This window comes from Magnolia sinica, chromosome 5 (genome assembly GCF_029962835.1).
Source record: "Magnolia sinica isolate HGM2019 chromosome 5, MsV1, whole genome shotgun sequence".
Lineage (NCBI taxonomy): Eukaryota > Viridiplantae > Streptophyta > Magnoliopsida > Magnoliales > Magnoliaceae > Magnolia > Magnolia sinica.
In genome coordinates, this window is record NC_080577.1 from 59924853 (window position 1) to 59939244 (window position 14392).

Consider the following 14392-nt stretch of genomic DNA (forward strand, 5'->3'; position numbering starts at 1 on the left):
CTAAAGGATCAAGTAGATTACCTTCAAACCCAAAACTCATTGACTCCAACAGGTAACCTTCAAACCCAAAACTCATTGACTCCAAAAGATATTCATGATATTAAATGGCAAGAGGCATGTCAAGATATCAATCGAAGACTATTCATCAAAGAGATTACATGGGGTCCTCAACTTCAACAAAAGTACAGTCTTTGGTAGGAAGACTATTGATCTGATGGACCCTGTGCAGATGGGAGGCATATGACTATGTGGCGGTAGGAAGACTATTCATTAGTAGTCTCTCAGTGGCATATGACTCTTACTTGTACGTGGTGGGACCTGTTTGGTTTAAAAACCACATAGAGGTGAAGTTGATGGCTAGTCCAACTCCACCGGCTGTTGCCACCACCTAAAACATCGATGTCCTAATCACACATCTGCAAATGGAAACCAAGAAGACATCATAATCACATCAACAACGATTCTTTGAGGACCCTAGCTTTACTGTAGCTACTTTCGTACTACAACCATAGGTGATTTTGTATTTGTGATTAGATATCCTTAGCATTCAAAGTAGCCTCAGCTTCCTGCAAAAAAAAAGGGGAAAAGCTTTTAATTTAACTAAAATGTTTCAAAAAAATATTTTTTTCGTGAGAACATGAAAAGGTAAATAAGTTGGGACAATAGAACCAACTCCCATGCCAATTGAAGCATGGGAACCAGAGGTCATTCCACTTTTCATTAAGAATGTAAAAGCAGTACATTAGGGAACAAAGGAAGATTAAATATGGATTTCATTATACAAGTGAAAAAGGGCACAATTACAGAGGGAGGAGGTTTTTTGGTGATTGGAATAATTTAAAATGAAGATGAAATGATACTTCTCTAACATGCTGGCCGAAAATGGGTAGACGCATTAAGTTAGAATATGTAATTCATTATTCTCTCCCTCCCAGAGTACAATCTGTTAATACTTTATGTTAAAAAAGCTGGAGTATGGATGGCATTCCAAGGTTTTGCATCAGATTTTGGCACAAAACCTTCAAGCCATAAGACAGTTCACACTTATAGGGAGGCTAGCAGTGCAGAAAAATCTTCAATCAACTGGTGAGCCAGTCTTTGTTGATAAAGATACCAAGGCTTGGCCATGCATAATAGTATCCTTTTGTGGCTTTCCACAGACCCCACGGTTATTTCATATTATGGTTTTGTTTTAAGTTTTAACCAACAACCCAGTCTCTTACCATCTCTAGAAATTGTTGGTGGATAGACTTATCATATTCTACAGATAAACAGGGTGCAGACTATACTAACTAGCATAAGTAGTATTAGTCCTAGCAAAGATAGGAGCTGCTTAGGATATACAAAGCACCAACATCACCAACCTATTGTTTTGGTAAAATAAGAGAAACAAATTCAAAATGTTATGAACCATCACAGATTTAAAAGAAAATTAAGCAGTTGGAAAATAGGAAGAACAAAGTGTTCATTCATTCATATTAAAACAAAATCTAGAAGCATAAAAGAAAGATACCGAATAACCTGTGGATCTAAGTAAGGAAAAGCATCTCAACCAAGGTTTCACAAGAGGAAACTTATAGCAATTTCTAATTCTTTTGTTTCAATTGATCTCAATAAGCCATAACAATGAATCCAAGGTAAAGGACCCTTCCAGTGCTTTCTTTGGAGGCCTCTAAAAACGTTTGCCAGAATCATTTATCAAGAAATTAAGACAATTATTGAATAAACATCACAAGCAATTAGATCAACTATGAAACTTAATGATTCCCTAAAAGCTAAAAAGAAAATATTTGATCTTTAAAAGCAATACAAACTGAACTGTACTTGTTCATGTCATTGGAGAAACATATTCAGTCTCCACATTTGATGTCAATTGTTATAATATTCCCATAACTGATAACTCATCCTTGTGTAAGAAAATTGTCAATTAACACCTTCCTACAACTTGAAATTGTTAGCCATACCCTATGTAGGTATAATTATCCTCATAGATTTCTCACTGCCTTGACAACTTAGCAAGAGCAAAGTAAAAGCTTGGCCATATAACACATGCAAAGTGTTGTAAAACCTTGCTGCATTATCTGTGTGGTTCAGACATCCGTCTGTCCATTGTGTGCCTCACCTGCATGAGGGGCCACACAAAATTACAGGCTTCCAAGACTCAAGTGGGCGCAACAAACTGATTTTAGATGCCTTCGGCATGATTTCACACGATTCCAGATGGTGTAGCCCACCCGATTTTCATATTCGTCTGATGTTTGGGAGATCTCGTATCCAGGAAGGGACCAACCAAATGCACGGTTCAGATGTCCGAGACACATTAAGGTGGTGTGTTTGTGTTTGTTTGTGCATATATATAAAGACAACTAAAAGATCATTCTGTATACAGAGAGAGAAAGACGTACGCTTGTTCTTCAGTTTCCTGATGGGTGAGAGTATCTTTGTCATGACCAATGCCCTGAGAAGAAAAAAAAGATTAGGTGGTATCAAATGAAAGCAGTCCTAATAAAAGAAACAGAACCAGACCCAACACAGTTGAAAACCTTTGGATTCTTAGCTCTTCTGTAATCCTTCTTCTTTTTCTTTGACATTGCCTGTATCTGTTTTGAATCATCACCTCCTTTGTTGACATTGCTTTTGGCCTCCATTGCAAGCTCCGCAAAAAGGTCTTTTATAGCAGCATTAGATTTCTCTTTGGTATCTTTGCCTGCTAAATCCTCCAAACGTGCCTGCCAAAAGAAGATAACCACCAACAACATTTAAACTTGACCTCAATCGGGTAAGTATAGAGGAAAACATTTAAACCAAATCAATACAGACCCGCAAGAACTTCTTCACGAGGAGTAACGTAACTTCTCAGTAATCAAAGGTAGACATGGCCTCAAGCTCACGTTCCAATTGCTGCATGACATCAAATTCTGCATGATCCTTGCATCAAGTCTACTCATCTGCAGGACAACAACCTACTACTAAGACCTCATTAAAAATGACATTTCTACATTAAAGATTGAAATAGAAAAAACTAACCTCCAGATCTGAAGACTGCTTTTGTTTTTCGATTACCACTGCTAGTCTCTCGTCATCTTGATGCAGGTTGTCCCTTAAATATTCAAAGAATGTAAAATCAAGGAGTCTAGGGGAGATAGAGGGAGAACGAGGATTTGAGATTGAAGAGATCTAGATTTTTCATAAATGAAAGATTAGGGTTTTGTGAATTTTAGTTTTGGAGAGGAAAAGGGGATTCTGGTTGAGGGATTCAAGAGGATTCCGTACCAACTGGTTACAAAGAGAATGGAGAGGAAAAGGAGAGAGATTGGAGCTATAGAGAGAGGGGGGAAGATATGAAAGGGCTTTTTAGGCGCGGGCTCTATTTCAGGCGCGCGCCCTTTTTGGGCATGGATTGGGTACCCAACAAGACCTAGCAACGGATGGACGATCCTGTAAGCGGCTTCGTGGAGCCCACCATGATGCGTGTGGTTTATCCACGCCATCCATTAATTTTTATAGCTCATTTTAGGGCACGCTGCCAAAAATGAGGAAGATTAAAGGCTCAAGTGGACCACACCATAGGAAGGACATGTGGTTTAATCTCCATTGTTTCCAATCGTGTGGTCCATTTGAGCTTTCGTCTGCTCATTTTTTAGTCTCATGCCTAAATTGATTTTTCAAAATGGATGGATGGCTTAGATAAAACCCAAATATTGTGGTGGGCGCTATAGTGCGCATTATGGATTGCACTCACTTGCTACGGTCAGTATCTTTTAGCTACGGATTTAATCCGTAGATATATAGCTACGGTTTATAACCGTAGCAATTGATCCTCATAGTCCGCAGCCTTTACTCATTTTTTTGGTAGTGCATTAAAAACTGAAAGTATTCCTTAAATATCAAACTATAATCAAAGAGAATTCAACATAAACATGAATTAAAGCAATAAAAAACATCTCATCATGCTACGAGCTTCACATCTTAGCCCTAGCTAAGAGGTTTAGCCAACCATAGACATGATTGGATCTAAAACCCTAGAAGAAAGCATGAAAAACTAAGGAAGAAAGATGAAAAACGCTTGGTGACGGCTCTCCACCCTTATGCTTCGCTCCTCCAAGCCTTAGATAAATGCCCAGAGATGCCCTGAGGACTCCTATTTTAGTAGTGCAACACCTCCTTTGAAAAATTCAGAAACTGCCTCAAATTTATGCACTCCGCCTAATTTGCACAACTCTGTGTAAGGGGTTTGATGACATTAAACTACCTTCGATGTCATCAAAGGTGACTTTTATACATGCTTTTTCCGTGCTGCGTAACTTCGTCTGGACTGCGTAATCTTTTGTCATCAAACCTACCTTCGATGCCATCGAAGGTGTCGTTGATGTGATTGAGCGTTGTTCGATGAATCGATACTACGTCCAAAATAGTCGAGAGAGGTTTGATGAAAATCCACAAAAAATTTGATGTCATTGAACTGGCTTCAATGTCATCGAGCAAGGCTTTGAGTCATCGAACAAGTTCTCGAGTCATCGAAAAATGTCTTCAATTTGTCCAACGACCAACTTGATTTTCATTTAAAAATTTGATGTCATCAACTCGTGTTCGATGTCATCGAATGTGTCTTCGATGTCAACGAATGGTGATCGATGACACAGTCAATGTGAATTTTGCACTTGTTCTTTCGACTTCGTTCCTTCTCCACTTGATTTCCTTGAATCTTGGGACCTTGAAATCCTCAATCTTTGTCTCCTAAGATCCATTCTTTACCTTGGTGATCTTTGAGCATCAAATCCATGCTTTTAGCACCTTTTCCAATCCAAGCTCTCAAATTCACTTTGCAACACAAACATGAGTAAAATAGGACATTAAGCAATATCATACTCATAAAACCAAGATATAAATGGGGGATAATATGCAATATTTAACCCTCAACACAATCTCCAACCAGCATTTTTTCAGTCCCGAGCAAAGTATGCGTGAAATAAACCTCAATGCTCAATGTCCAAAACCTCTTATAGAAAACAATTCTTTGTTCACTCAAGTATGAATGGGTAGAAATAAGATATGAAAGTGAGATTTTGAAAACCTAGAACTGAATCACATAAGCGATCCATCAAATAGATTCTTTATCAATTAAATTAGAGTATAAGTGTATATATCATGTTTTTCAATGTGCTCAATGAAAATCAACTTACTTCATGTACGAATACTATCAATTTATCTTATTAGCCATGTTTGTCACTTCAGGATTGGTTTGAAACTCAAGTACTGATTCTGAACTTATACCATTCTCCTTCTTTTTATAGTTTTTGATTTTATATCGATGATCAATTTTTATTCATTCTTTATTTTTGCATTCTTTCAGTCTTTTCTGGGCTTCTCACCATACATGACCTTTTTATCGATCTCCTATTTTTTAACTGGTTCTTTTCTTCTTTTAAGGTGGATGAAATTCTCCAGACTTGGTTCTCACCATGTATCAATGATTTATATACTAACAATCAGAACTTCTAGCATGTCTTACCGAAGAACAATTGAATGTGTCTTGTGATTTAGATTAACATGATATTCAAACTTCCTTTCAATCAATTGAGCGCAAGAACTTGGGTGATGGATTACTTATTTGATCAAACTCCAACAATCTAAAATTCAATCTCTATCTTCTCATGCCCAAAGCATTCTTAAGTACACAATTCATCACTTCCCAAACAGATTTCAACTTGAAACATTGAAAATTTTTTAAAATTTTGTTCAAAACTGAGAAAACACCGATTAATTTACCTAATCCCCCATACCCGGCCTAAAAATCTACATTGTCCTCAATGTAAAATAAATAAGCATGTAATGCAAAAGAGGTAATGAAAAGAAAAAGGGTAGTGATGGAAAGGTAATACCTGAAGAAGGAATTTTGAGGCTTTTCCAATGATCTCATTATGAAGATGGGTTATCACAAGAATTAAACCAATAAAAAGAAAACTATCCTAAAACAGCAGAAAGAAAACTTTCTTAATCCTAACATATATGAAATTAATAAACGTAGTTATACCTCTGAGGACTAGGAGGTCAATCCTGGTAAACAGGATTAATCAGAGGTATGGACATGTCCTCTGAATCAAATTTTCCAATAAATGGCTTTAATCAATGTCCATTCACTTTAAAAATATTATCATTGTTTGGATTTTGAATCTCGATAGCCCCATGAGGATAAACATTAGTAATTGTGAAAGGGCTGGTCTAACGACCAGAAAAGATGTAACTAAAAATTATACAAAAGGACCTTCTGACCTGATGTGAATGATTTTTGAAGAATGTGTTGGTCATGAAATAGCTTCATATTGTCCTTATAAATTCTTGAGTACTCATATGCATCATTCCAGATTTCTTCAAGTTCATTCAACTGAAGTTTATGTAGCGAGTCAGCGTTGTCGAAATTGAAATTTAGATTTTTAATAGCCCAGTAGGCCCTATGTTCCAATTCCATAGGCAAGTGGCAAGCCTTCCCATAGACGAGTCTAAAGGGGGACATTTCAATAGGGGTCTTAAATGCAGTATGGTAAGCCCATAAAGCATCGGTCAAGTGGATTGACCAATCCTTATGGTCAGGGTTAACAGTTTTCTCCAGAATATGTTTAATTTACCTATTAGAAATCTCAGCTTGCCTACTCGTTTGTAGGTGGTATGGAGTGCTCACTTTGTAGGAGATGCCATATTTTTTCATTAAGTTCACAAATGGCCTATTATAAAAATGTGAACCTCTATCACTAATGATGGCTCGAGGCATTCCGAACCGGGAAATAATGTTCTCTTTTAAGAATTTAATGACTGTTTGATGATCATTGTTCCGGCATGGAATCGCTTCAACACATTTAGTGGCATAGTCCACTGTGAGCAAAATATATAAATTTTCAAAAGATTGTGGGAATGGTTCCATGAAATTGATGCCCCAACAATCAAATGCTTCAATGATCAGAATGGGGTTTAATGACATCATATTTCAATGAGACAATGTTCCTAATTTATGACAACGCTCACAAGCTTTGCAAAACTCATGAGTGTCCTTGAACATAGTGGGCCAATAAAAGCCACACTGCAGAATTTTGGCCATGGTCTTTTTAGTAGAAAAGTGACCACCACAGACCTGAGAGTGATAGAAGGAGATGATACTTTGGTGTTCATTATCTAGCACACATCTCCTTAAAATCTAGTTTGAGCAATATTTTAATAATTATGGATCATCCTAGAAGAATTTGCGTACCTTAATAAAGAATTTCTTCTTATCTTGCGCAATCTAATGTGTTGGCATGAAACCTATAGTAAGATAATTAGTAATATCCGTAAACCAAGGTGAATGGGAGACTTTGAACAATTATTCGTTAGGGAACATGTCATTTATATTCGTCGTCTCAAGGAAATCAGAGAGATCAAGGTGGGAAAGATGGTCAGCCACTACATTCTCTACTCCCTTTTTATCTTTTATTTCCAAATAAAATTCTTGGAGTAGGAGGATCCATCTTATCAAACGGGGCTTAGCATCATTCTTAGAAAGAAGATACTTGAGTGCCGCATGATCAGTGTAGATGATGATCTTAGATTCGATCAAGGAGGACCTAAATTTGTCCAAACCAAAGCGAACACTATGGGTAAGAGTTCCTTTTCCGTAATAGAGTAGTTCACTTGGGCAGGATTTAGAGTTTTACCTGCGTAATGAATAACATAGGGCTTCTTCTCTTCTCTCTAGCCTAAAACTGCCCAAAGAGCATAATCAGACGTATCACACATAATTTCAAAATGAAGGTTCCAGTTGGGTGGCTACATGATGGTGAGGTGGTTAACATGCCCTTAAGCTTAGAGAAATCTTCCTAATATTGCTCAGTCTACTTGTATGGTGCATCCTTTTGAAGTAGATTGCATAAAGGACAAGAGAAGTTACTAAAGTCCTTTATGAATCTTCTGTAAAATTTGGCGTGTCCTAAGAAGGATCGCATGTCTCGTATGTTCTTGGGTTGAGGTAAGTTAGAGATGAGATTAATCTTAGCCTTATCGACCTCAATTCTCTTGGACAAGATGATATGTCCAAGGACAATTCCCTTACGAACCATGAAATGACACTTTTCTCAATTTAATGCTAAATTCTTTTCCTCACATCGCTTCAGCACACATTTAAGATTTTATAATCAATTACTGAAGGATGGACCAAAAACAGAGAAGTCGTCCATGAAGACCTCTAAATATTGCCCCACTATGTCAGAAAAATACTCATCATGTATCGCTAAAAAGTGGAGGGGGCATTACACAATATGAATGAAATCCTTTGATAAGCAAAGGTGCTAAAGGGACATGTGAATGTTGTCTTTTCCTGATCTTCAGGGGCTAACTCTATCTGGTTGTAGCCCGAATACCCATCAAGGAAGCAATAATATGAGTGACCAGCTAACCTTTTCAAATTTGATCAGTGAAGGGTAAAGGAAAGTGGTCCTTCCATGTGATGGTATTAAATTTCCTGTAATCAATGCACATTCTCCAACCAGTAATAACTCTAGTTGACACGAGTTCATTATTGGTATTGGTTATGATAGTGATTGTGGACTTCTTAGGAACCACCTGAGTTGGACTCACCCATTGACTATTAGATATTGGGTATATGATACCCACATCTAATAGCTTAAGAACCTTGGCCTTAAGCACTTCCTTCATGTTTAGATTTAATCTACGTTGTGGTTGCCGGGAGGTCTTTGCATTATCCTTTAGATAAATGTGGTGGGTACAAATCAAAGGGTTAATTCCCTTAAGATCCGCAATCGACCACCAAGGGCTCCTTTGTGCTCAATGAGAGTAGAGATAAGCATACTCTCCTGTTCTGGCTCAAGGTGGGAAGAAATCACCACCGGGTATGTCTCATCTTGACCTAAATAGACATATTTCAATTCAGAAATCAAAGGTTCTACGTCAAGCTTCGGTGCCTTGAGATTTGACGGTAGAGGCACTGCATCAGTTAGGTTCAAGTACCAGCGTAGTATCAAGCATGGTTCCCAACTGCTTAATCATATCATCATCTAAATCATGAGAGTGGGTTAGGCACATATCTAAAGAGTCAAAGGATAAAGTCAGAAGTGTTCTATCTTCCATGAAAGAATCAATCAAATTAACATCGTGGGCATCATCATCATCCTCTACCTATTTGCTCATGCTGAAAAAGATATTGAGTTCCAATATCGTATTCTTAAAAGACAAATTCTTAACTCCATTCCTATAATTGATTATTGCATTTGATGTGGCAAGAAATTGGCAACCAAGTATGATAGGAATTTAAGTGCTCATATCCATGATGGGTTGAGTATCCAAGATGATAAAATGTACTAGGTAGTAGAATTTATCGACCTAAACCAACACATCCTTTATTATCCCTCTCAGTACACGAACTGACCGATCAACAAGTTGTAATGTAGTCCGGGTGGGTTTTAATTCACCTAGATCCAGTTGTTCGTAGACTGAGTATGGGATCAGATTTATGCTCACTCCTAAATCAAGAAGTGTGTGCTCAATCCGGTAATTCCTAATTATATAAGTAATGGTTGGGCTACCAGGATCTTTGTACTTCTGTGGCACATCTTGCTTTAAGATGACACTTACTTTTTCTGTCAGAAAGATTTTCTTTTGAATATTTTACCATCTTTTAGTCGTACATAAGTCTTTTAGAATTTTGACATATGAAGGTATTTGTTTAACGACATCCAGTAGAATGTTGAACTTCACTTGTTTAAGCACCTCTAGAATATCTTGAGAGTTAGAGAGAGGTTTTGGTGCAATCATCCGTTGTGGAAATGGAACAATAGGCTTGCCTTAAGGTTCTGGTTCTAACTCATGTGGAGTGTTGCTAGGTCTATCAGTTTATCTATTTCCAGGTCCTTAGACTTTTCAGCCATTACTGGAATAGATTTCTCAATTGTTTTCCCACTCCTAAGAGTGGTAATAGACTTAGCTTGCTCCATTTGATTTGAAGAGCTTGGGTCACTGACTTTATATTGTTGTTTTGGATTGGGAAGAGGTTGAGCTGGAAGGTTTCCCTTTTCCCCAATCACATTTTTTGTCTCAAGCCCTCGAATGGCCTTTGTAAGGTCTTGAAAGGCTTGTAGCATACCTTGATTGAAACGTTCTTGATTTTGAAGATGCTTTAGAACCGGATCCTCTTAAGGTTTCCCTTAATTTAGAATCTGATTAGGGAATCCTTGAAGAGTAGCAGTTTGTCCATTCCTCCAGCTGAAATTTGAATGATTTCTCCAACTAGGATTATATGTATTTGAAGTGGATCCACTGAAAGGTCTTTGGTAATTATTCACAGCATTAGATTGCTCATTCAGTACCTCTTGAAAAGCAGGTATTGTTAGACAATTTTCAATTATGTGAATGTTGCAAGAACAAATACCATCTGTAACCTTATCCTTCTTTAATTCCATGGCCTCGAGCTTTCTTGTGAGATTAACCACTTTAACATTTATATCATCATCGTCTTTCAGAAGATAAATTCCACCCCTCTCCTTTCATTGAGTAGGCCTGGAAGTGGTGCTCGATTTTGGGGAGATGTCCCATGATTATGTGTTTTTAGTAAGCTTGTTAAAATAATCCCACATATCATCGACCTCTTTATTCATGAATTCCCCATTGCACATTGTCTCGACCATTTGGCGTATGGAAGAAGTCAGCCCATCGTAAACGAAACTTGTTATTTGCCAAGTTTCAAAACCATGTTGTGGGCATGAGTTGATAAGATCCTTGAACCGCTCCCAACATTGGAAGAATGTTTCATCTTCCTTTTGGGCGAAGTTCATGATCGACTTTCTAAGGGTGTTCGTTTTATGATATGGAAAAATTTTCTTAATGAACTCTTGTCATGTCGTTCCATTTGCCAATAGATCATGGACTTAGTGAATGCAACCACATCTTAGCTTTCTCCTTCAAGGAGAAGGGGAAGAGTTTCAGCCTGACCGTGTCCTCAGACACGTTTGAAAAATATAAAGTGGCTATAATCTCATTAAACTCTTTCATGTGTAAAAATGGATTTTTAGATTTAAGTCCATGAAATTTTGGAAGGAGTTGGATCACCCCTGGCTTGATATCCATATGTCCCATATTTTCTGGAAAAACCATGCATGAGGGTGTGCTCATCCCCCTGATTGTAAATAGTCTCGTAAAGTACGAGGCGAGGCTGCATGATGCACCTCATTCTCATCTTGGATTTCCTCAACCCTAGGTTGAGGTGGATTTGGAGGTTGATTGGCAAGCATAACTTCAATTAACTTTGTGGATCTTGAGTGGTGTCTAATCCTGTGATGGATACATAACCCCTCAACCAATCCTCCTTCACTCAAGAGATGATGAGTGTTATCATAGACCCACTTGGGCATGAAACACTCTCAGCCCTCTATTTCAGAATCTAAACTAAACCTAAAAGGAAAGAGGGAAATAGAAATCTATAAATAGAAAGAGAGAGAATTAGAAGTTTCTATATTGGGATCCGCTAAAAGAAAAAGGAAAGTGAATTAGTTTCTAAAAAGGAACTAAGAAATCAACCTAGTTTCTAAAAAAAAAAAAAGGAAAAGGAAAGTTTATAAAAATAGAAAGTAAGTTTCTAAAATAGATTAAGAAAGGAAATTATTTTATAAAAATAGATTAAGAAAGTTTCTAAAAATAAAAAGTTAGTTTCTAAAAACAATTTAAGAAAGTTTCTATCCTAGAATTAAAAAGTAAATTGGTTTTTAAAAGCAGAAAAGGAAAGTTTCTACACCTATAAATAGAAAGCTAAGTTAGTTTTTAAAATAATTCAGAAAAAACCTTAACTGAAAAATAGAAAGTAAAAAAACCCTAATCTTAAACTAATTCCAAAACTAGTTAATCTCAGAAAAATGCACTGTTAATCCTTGTCAATGGCGACAAAAACTTGTTCACAACCCCAAGTGTAGGGTTGCGATGTAGTAACAATCTCGATGAGACTGAGGTCGAATCCATAGGGACTAATCTTGTGAGTATTCTGAAAGCAACTAGAAGTAGAACTAGAAGAAGATGTAAATCTAAGTTTGAAAATAAAGGAAGTAATTGTAAGAGATTTAATTCAAAACTTAAGAATTCAAAGGTGGCAACTAGGGGTTCCAAGGATCCACTTATAGCAATCAGGGAGATCTATTACTTGATTCAAGGACACAACTAGAATCGGAGTCCTATCCTATCCAGTTGGAAGATATCTCAATAAAACCAAATCTGAACTTCCTTTGACCTAATTCTCAATGGGTGAGAGTTGTGAGAATTGGAAGTGATTCCATCACCTAGTCATGCCCAAGGGACAATGGCAAACAATAGGATGTACCAATTCCACAATTAAACATAAGAGAATTATGAAGTTTAAAAAGGATTGCATCACCTTACCATGCCTAAGGGACGATGGTGAACAACAAGATTTACTAACTTCACAATCTCAATATGTGAAAAGAAGATACTCAAAGCTATTGCAGATCTATTGTAATTTGAGTCACAACAAACCATTAAAAACTGAAAGTATTCCTTAAATATCAAACTACAATCAAAGAGAATTCAACATAAACATGAATCAAAGCAATAAAAAACATCCCATCACGTTACAAGCTTCATCTCTTAGCCCTAGCTAAGAGGTTTAGCCAACCATAGACATGATTGGATCTGAAAACCTAGAAGAAAGCATAAAAAACTAAGGAAGAAAGAAAGAAAATATTTGGCGATGACTCTCCACCCTTGTGCTTTGCTCCTCCAAACCCTAGATAGATGCCTAGGGATGCCCTGAGGACTCCTATTTATAGTTGTACAATACCTCCTTTCGCACCTGTTGAGGGTCAAATTTTACATATTATCCCCCATTTATATCTTGGTTTTTTAAACATGATACTGCTTAATGTCCTATTTTACTCATGTTTGTGTTGCAAGTTGAATTTAAGAGCTTGGATTGGAAAATGTGCTAAAAGCATGGATTTGACGCTCAAAGATCACCAAGGCAAAGAATGGATCTTAGGAGACAAAGATAGAAGATTTCAAGGTCCCAAGATTCAAGAAAACTAAGTGGAGAGGGAATGAAGCTGAAAGAACAAGTGCTGAATACACATTGACTTTGTCTTCGATTATTATTTATTGACATTGAACATGGGTCGATGATATTAAATTTATGAAAGAAAATCGAGTTGGTCACTAGACAAATTGAACACATTTTTTAATGACTCGAGGACGCGTTCAATGACTCGAAGACCTGCTTGATGACATCGAAGGCCTCTTCGATGACATCGAATTTATTGAAGAAAATTATATTAACTCGTTCGACTATTTTGGATGCATTATCGATTCCTCGAACAACGCTTGATGACATCGAAGACACCTTTGATGAAATCGAAAGTAGGTTTGATGACACAGAAGATTACGCAGTCTGAACAAAGTTACGCAGAGCGTAAAAAGCATGTACAAAACTCACCTTCGAGGACATCGAAGCCAGTTCGATGTCATCGAACCACTTACGCAGGGTTGCGCAGAATTACGCCGAGTGCATAAATTTGAGGTAGTTTCTGAATTTTTCCAAGGAGGAGCGAAATGAGGTGTTTCACAACTATAAATAGGAGTCCTTATGGCATCCATTGGCATCTACCTAGGGTTTGGTGGAGCGAAGTATAAGGGTGGAGAGCCGTCGCCAAGCGTTTTTCTTCTTTCTTCCTTAGTTTTTCATGCTTTCTTCTAGTGTTTTAGATCCAATCATGTTTATGATTGGCTAAACCTCTTAGCTATGGCTAAAAGGTGAATCTTGTAGCGTGACAGGATGTTTTCTATTAATTTGATTAATGTTGATGTTGAATTCTCTTTGATTATAGTTTGATATTTAAGGAATACTTTCAGTTTTTAATGGTTTGTTGTGACTCAAAATTGTAAAAGATCAGCAATTGCTTTGAGTATCTTTTTTTCATGTATTGAGATTGTGAAGTTAGTAAATCTTATTGTTCACCATCATCCCTTAGGCATGGTTGGGTGATGCAATCCCTTCTAACCTTCACAATTCTCCCATGTTTAATTGTGGAATCGATATATCTCGTTATTTGCCATTGTCTCTTAGACATGGCTAGGTGATGAAATCACTTCCAGTTCTCACAACTCTCATCCATTGAGGATTAGGTCAAAGGAAGTTCAAATTAAAATTTTATTGAAATATCTTCTAACTGGATAGGATAGAACTTCGATTCCAGTTGTGTCCTTGAATCAAGTAATAGATCTCCTTGATTGCTATAAGTGGATCCTTGGAAACCCTAGTTCACACCTTTAAATTTACAAGTTTTAGTTAAACAATTCATAATTACTCTCTCTATACTTTTAGATTTAGATTTACATCTTCTTCTAGTTCTACTCC

At 37.0% G+C, this 14392-nt stretch overlaps 1 long non-coding RNA gene and 1 other non-coding gene across 3 annotated transcripts; one reads left to right on the forward strand and one right to left on the reverse strand.

Annotated features, from left to right (window-relative positions):
* Window positions 1–254: 254 nt before the first annotated feature.
* On the reverse strand, window positions 255–3374 carry LOC131246079 (uncharacterized). 2 transcript variants are annotated; one of them, XR_009171153.1, is made up of 5 exons: window positions 3028–3374; window positions 2821–2901; window positions 2544–2729; window positions 2406–2458; window positions 255–566 (listed from the first exon to the last, which is right to left on the reverse strand). It is a non-coding gene; the product is annotated as an uncharacterized LOC131246079 (long non-coding RNA). The 2 variants fall into 2 exon arrangements; XR_009171152.1 differs by having other exon boundaries at window positions 2821–2948.
* Window positions 3375–10725: 7351 nt separating this feature from the next.
* LOC131247654 (small nucleolar RNA R71) lies at window positions 10726–10832 on the forward strand. Its single transcript, XR_009171929.1, has one exon. It is a non-coding gene; the product is annotated as a small nucleolar RNA R71 (small nucleolar RNA).
* The last annotated feature ends 3560 nt before the right edge of the window (window positions 10833–14392 follow it).